This window comes from Notamacropus eugenii, chromosome 4 (assembly GCF_028372415.1).
Source record: "Notamacropus eugenii isolate mMacEug1 chromosome 4, mMacEug1.pri_v2, whole genome shotgun sequence".
NCBI classification, from domain to species: Eukaryota; Metazoa; Chordata; class Mammalia; order Diprotodontia; family Macropodidae; genus Notamacropus; species Notamacropus eugenii.
The window spans coordinates 278,683,387-278,690,662 of record NC_092875.1 but is presented as its reverse complement, the minus strand read 5'-3'; positions in this window follow the sequence as shown (position 1 = coordinate 278,690,662).

The following is a 7,276-nucleotide window of genomic DNA, read 5'->3' as shown; positions in this document are numbered from 1 at the left end:
TTTTCATTCAAAATATTCATTCAAAAATTTTAATAAAATTCTGTGAAATATTCTAATATAATTTGTCCAAGAATTCATTGATTTTTAAACTGGATTAATATCAGGGATGCAATCAACATAATAACAATCAATATAATAAATCTTGTTAAAAACAAAAACACACAAGTCATAGGTTACCACAACAGATGAAGAAAACACCTTTAACAAGTTTAACACTGATTTATGCTAAAAATCCCTACAAAGTTCAGGAATAGAAGAATTATTTAATGTCATAAAAATATGTATCCAAAACCAAATATCATATGCAGTGGAGCTCTACTAATTTTTCCAATTAATATAGGAAAAATTAAGGGTTCCCTCTCTTCCTGATGTTATTTTATATGATTCTAGAAATGAGCAATAAGAGAAGAAAAATATATTAACAGCATAAACATAAGTAAAGAAAAGATAAAATCTTCCCTATTTGCTTATACCAAGGGGATTTACTTATAAAATTCTAAGGAATAAACAAAGAAACAAAATGGGAAAATACCTTTAGCAAAGTTTCAGGCCACAGTATAAACTCACAAAAAAGTCAAACATATTTCAAAATCATACCTTAAAAAAATCTAAAAAGCAATAATAGACATGGAAATCTCATTCAAAATATCTACAAATTGAACAAACCTTGGGAGATAAACCTATCAAAGCACATGGATTTATTTAATTACAAAGATCTCAATAAAGAACAATTTTAAACTGTACAAGAATATTCAATGCTTATGTGTGGGGCGTGTTGATGTAATAAAAACAACAATGACATAAACGTTAATTTCTTTTTTTAATGTTATATCAATAAAATTGCCAAGAAGAAACTTTATAGAACTGGATAAAATAATAAAATTCCTTTGGAGGAACAAACTTTGTAGATCAAGGGAAAAAATGGGGGTGGAGGGGAAGGAATGAGATTATCATTTCCATACCTCAAATTATATTTTAGAGATACAATTATTAAAAATTATTTGGTACTGACTGTAAAACAGAAAAAAATATATGAATATAATTGCCTAGACAAAAGAAAGTCAGAAATAATGTAAATAAATAACACTTAGTTAAAACAGAAAACATAAATAACTTAGGAATTTCCCAGAAGAATTGAAACTATTTACAACCACATGAAAGAATGCTTAATATCATTAAGTAACAAGAAACATGGAAATAAAAAATTAGTCTTTACATCACATCTAGCATATTGGCAAAGATGACAAAAGACTGGCATAATCATTGTTGGATGAGTTATAGAAAAACATAACAATGCTCCATTGATAAATTCCAAAGAATTCATACAACCGTTCTTGGAAACAATTTTGGAATTATGAAAAGAAAGTGGTTAAAATGTTTATACCCTTCCCTCCTCCCCACTACTACTGCCTGCATGGGGTGGAATGACAAGGGCATGCAGGGCCTGAGACCAGGCTGAAGAGCCCATGGAGGAGGTGACAGGAAGGCATGTGCACAGCCTGGACTAACTGACATCTGGCCAGAGGGCACCGCTCCTGCTCTTTGCCCTTTGCTCCAAATGAAATTGTAAACATGGAAAATACCTTTTAAAAATGACTCTAAAAAAATTCTAAATGACAAGGTGAAAGAGATTTTCAGCCCAAGGCAGCTGGGAAGGCCAACAGGAAAGGTCCATCACACCTGGCTCAGGGCAGAGAACAGCCCACAGAGTGCAGCCCAGCCTTGGCCACACGACACCAGTAGGAACAGGACTGGAACAGACCTGAGAGGGTGGAATCCCCAGCAACTGCTGTAGTTCCCAGATTGCTCAACCCACAAACACCAAAGACAGCTTCAAAGGTCAGTGAGAAAGCTTTCTTACCTGGGTGAGAAGGGTAGCAGCAGCAACTTCAGTGGCACCAGCAGCAACTGCAGGGGAAGCATCCATTTTTTGGAGCCCTCAGCCTAACCACCTTGGGGTAATTGAGTTACTGATCTGGACCTCAGCCCTGAGTGGTGGCCCTGGTGTGAAGAAGAGTGCTGTGAATGTACCCAGTGGAGACTCTGGAAAGGGAACCCTACTGGCAGATTCTGGGCAGAACAGAGTTCTTTTCATTGCTCCCAGATCAGAGCACAGGCCAAGATAGGAGTAAACTTCTCTCTCTTGATTGTGCCACCTTGGAAGAACTGAGAACTTACAGGTCCCCAGAGTACAACTTCCTCTTCACAAAGGACCCAAAAGTCAAGTAACTGGCTGAGAAAATGCCCAAAAAAGGGGGAAAAAATAAGACTGTAGAAGGCTACTTTCTTGGTGAACAGATATTTTCTTCCATCATTTCAGATGAGGAAGAACAATGGATACCATCAGATGAAGACCTAAAAGTCAAGACTTCTGTATCCTAAACCTCCAAAATAAATATGCAATGGTCTCAAGTCATGGGAGAGTTCAAAAAGGATTTTGAAAATCAAGTAAGAGAGGTGGAGGAAAAATTGGGGAGAGAAATGAGAGAGATGCAAGAAAATCATGAAAAGTGAATCAATTGCTTGCTAAAAGAGCCCCCAAAAATGCTGAAGAAAATAACACCTTTAAAAATAGGCTAACTCAATTGACAAAAGAAGTCCAAAAAGCTAATGAGGAGAAGAATGCTTGAAAAAGTAGAATTAGTCAAATGGAAAAGGAGGTTCAAAACCTCACTGAAGAAAACAGTTCTTTAAAAATTACAATAGAGCAGGTGGAAGCTAATGAGTTTATGAGAAACCAAGACATTATAAGCCAAAATCAAAAGAATGAAAAAAAAAAAGAAGATAAATATCTCATTAGAAAAACAACTGACCTGGAAATTAGATCCAGGAAAGACAATTTAATTTATGGAACTAGTTGAAAGCCATGATCAGAAAAGGAGCATAAACATCATCTTTCATGAAATTATCAAGGAAAACTGCCCTGATATTCTAGAATCAGAGGGCAAAATAAATATTGAAAGAATCCGTTGATTATCTCCTGAAAGAGATCCAAAAAGAGAAACTCCTAGGAATATTGTAACCAAATTCCAGAGTTCCCAGGTCAAGGAGAAAATATTGAAAGCAGCTAGAAAGAAACAATTTGAGTATTGTGGAGATACAATCAGAATCACACAAGATCTAGCAACTTTTATATTAAGGGATTGAAGGTCTTGGAATATGATATCCCAGAAGTCAAAGGAACTAGGATTAAAACCAAGAATCACCTATCCAGTAAAACTGGGTATAATACTTCAGGAGAAAAAATGATCTTTCAATGAAATAGAGGACTTTCAAGCATTTTTTATGAAAAACCCAGAGCTGAATAGAAAATTTGATATTCAAACACAAGAATCAAAAGAAGCATGGAAAGGTAAACAGCAAAGAGAAATCATAAGGGACTTACTAAAGATGAACTAATTATATTCCTACAGGGATAGATGAAACTTTTCTCAATATTTGGGTAGTAGAAGGGATTACACACACACATACACACACACATCTATAGACAGAGAGCACAGGGTGAGTTGAATAGGAAGGGTTGATATCTAAAAATGTAAAATTAAGGGATGAGAGAGGAATATATTGGGAGGAGAAAGGAAGAAATGGAATGGGACAAATAATCTCTCATAAAAGAAAAGCTTTTTCAACAGAGGGGTAAAGGGGGGAGGTGAGAGGGGAAAAGTGAAGCTTACTCTCATCACATTTGGCTTAAGGAGGGAATAACATGCTCACTCAGTTTGGTATGAAAATCTATCTTACACTACAGGAAAGTAGAGGAGAAGGGGACAAGTGGGGTGGGGGAGATGATAGAAGGGAGGGCAAATAGGAGGAGGGAACAATTAGAAGTAAACATTTTTGGAGAGGGACAAGGTCAAAAGAGAGAAGAGAATAAATGAGGGGCAGGATAGGATTGAGGGAAATATAGTTAGTCTTATGCAACATGACTATTATGGAAGTCATTTGCAAAACTACATGTATATAGCCTATATTGAATTGCTTGCCTTCTCACTGGGGATGGGTGGGGAGGGAGAAAGGGAGAGAAGTTGGAACTCAAAGTTTTAGGAATGAAAGTTGAGAATTGTTTTGCATGCAACTAGGAAAAAAGAAATATGGGTAATGGGGTATAGAAATTTATCTTGCCCTACAAGACAAGAGAGAAGATGGGGATAATGGAAGGGAGGGGTGTGATAGAAGGGAGGGCAGACTGGGGGAAGAGATAACCAGAATGCATGGCATTTTAGGGTGGGGAGGAGAGAGGGGGAGAAAATTTGTAACTCAAAATTTTATGGAAATGAATGTTGAAAACTAAAAATAGATAAATATTTAAAAAATAAATAAAATATTCATACACTTTGACCTAAAGAGCTCATTGGTAGGCATGACCCCTAACAAGGTAATTGGTGAAAAGGGATGCTCCTTAAATACCAATATACTTTTAGCAACATTTTTATAGTAGCAAGAAACTGAAATCAAAGTGGTTCATGATGGGAGAATAAATTGTCATAAATAAAAGCAATGAAATATTATTGCATTGTAAGAAACCACAAACATTCAAAATACAGGGAAGCATGAAATGATTTACATAAACTGATACAAAGGAAAGTAGGCAGAGCCAGGAAACAGGAATGCACTTATTTCTAAAATGCAAAAGGAAAGAACAAAAACTACAAAATAATTTAAAATTACTTTTATAAAATTTTAAGGAACCATCTTTTCCAGTTACAAAGAAAAGTTATGAGAATACTCCTCTCTCCTTTCCTTTGCAGATATAAGGCTTTCATGAATAATGAACATTGAGTACAATATAAGAATCTTTTAAACAATTATTTATAAGTTTGGGTGAATTCTTTCTCTTCTTTCTCTTTTTTCACTTACTTTTTTTTATTATAAGAGGAGACCATAAAGGGGAAGGAATGGAATAAACTTAGGTGATGCAAAGACAAAAGCTATTGAAGAATGTTTAAAATAAATTGAGAAGGTAGAAAAAATATTAAGCCCAAACTCAATTGTGTGTGTGTGTGTGTGTGTGTGTGTGTGTGTGTGTGTGTGTGTGTGTGTGTGTGTGTGTGTGTGTGTGTGTGTGTAAGTGCCAGGGGAGAAATCAGTAGACAAGGATAGACAGAAGATTAAAGATAGAATGGAGAGGATAGTGGGAGTGCAATTTGGGGGTAGAAGCTGGGAGTTGACTGGATTAAGGGCACGTGTAGAGGACTTGACCTTAGCAAGGACAAGTACTACCTCTTCATCTGAGACCAGAGTGAAAAAGGAGATAGTAGAAAAAAGTAATTTGAGTGACATGAGATGAAGGAGAAGAGAAAGCTTTCTGTAAAGCATTTCAATTTTTTTTAGTGTAGCATATGACAAGATCCTCATTATTAAGAAGAAGGAAGTGAGGGAAGATGGGAAGTTGGCATGAAAAGTTAGGGAACGATGAAATTTGGAATGACCAGTGTGGTGAGTAGAGTGCAGACGCAAAGTAAAAGACAATATTTGTCTTACTGAGGGCCCAGTTGACATACATTTGTAGTGGACCCAGTCAAAATTGTTTCCTTATTTCCTCTTCTTCAGTTTAGCACTATAGGAATAGAAGAAAAAAATCAGATTGTGGGAATAATAGAGGGTTAGTATTTAGTAAAGCAGAAATTAGTGATAAGACAAGGAGGCAAGGAATTCAAAAGAAGAAAATAGAGTTGAACTGATATATCAAGGGAGTGAGTTAGGAAAGAGAGGAGAGTTGATGGCTTTAGTGAGAAATGAACACTGGAAAAAATGAATGTCACAGTGAGGACAAAAATTAGAGTTGGAGGTGAGAATGCCTAGGGAAAGATGGAATCCTGAAAAATAATGGTCAGATAAAGGAATGCCAGAGTTTGAGAATAAGTAAATATAAAATTTATGATCATGAAATCAAGAGTATGATCATCTCTGTTCATAATTGAAGGCAGGAGTAAGTCATGGAAATTAAAAGGGCTAAGGAACTAGGAAGTTCTGTTATTTGTGGGAATATCATTACGTATGTTGAAATCTCCTGAAGTAGGAAACGAGGAATAGACAAAGACTATGAGCCACTTCCTCCAGGAAGACTAGTGAAGGGCTTATATACCACTCAAGGTGAACTCACTCTCTCTCTCTCTCTCTCTCTCTCTCTCTCTCTCTCTCTCTCTCTCTCTCTCTCTCTCTCTCTCCCCACCCCCTCTCACTTTTTGTGATATTTTGCTTAGTCCATTCCCTTGTACTTATCACAACCTCCTAGAATGTTTTTAGAGCTCCTTTCCTCCCAACTAGTTAAATTCTATACCAATGAGTTTGAGCTGCAATGCAAAATTATACATCCTGCAGAACTGAAGCTATTCACCAATAAAAAACAGTCGATTTCTGACAAAAAGGATTTTTTTTTATTCTTTCAAAAACCCAAACCTGAAAATCCTAGTTTAACAGGTAATTTGACTTTCAAACAACTGAAACAACAGAAAAAGAGGAAAGGCAAATACATACATTTATATAGAAAATGTTAAATAATGAAATCAATTTTCTATTTATAGGTTTGCAGCTTGAGTTCTTTTGCTTTTCAGAAGGTACTATTCTATTCCATTTTGTGATTTCTTGGGACTGTGAATAATTTTGTCACTCAAATTTTCTTCATATTTGAAAATCTTTTCCTTGGCCATTTAAATCTTTTAAAGATTTCCATTGAAACTGGTAAATTTAACTAATGTACATAGGTATATACAATGCATGTGTGTATTTCCATATCAATACACATATAATAATTGTTTGGGGATTTGAAGCCTGATTTTATTTTTTTTAATAGTGGCCATTTCTGGATGTTGAATATTTTATTTTCTGCATTCAGAAGTTCTGGACAGTTTTTCTTTCAGATTAAATCCTGTATTATGACGTTTTTAGGCTTTTGAATTTATGTTCTTGGAAACCTATGATCTTTCAATTAACTATATGAATACTGTCTTCAAGGTCAGGATTTTGTCTTCTATAGGTGTTTTGTCTTCTATAGAATTCATGTGTTCTTTAAATACTATTGCCTTTTACATCTCTCTTAAAAATTTTCCTCCATTTCAGTATATTTGTTTTTCAGAACTTTCCGTTTCACACTTTTCTAGAGATATTTTACATCATGGATTAATTTTTTTTCTATATATTTAAATTCTGCTTCGAGCACTCTATTTTCTGACCTCTTTTTGTTCCTTTCTACTCTTATTAATTTTACTCTGTTTTTAATTTCATTGTGGAGTTCCTTATTTTTCTGTGATCACTAGGAAGTTCACAAAATTCTGTC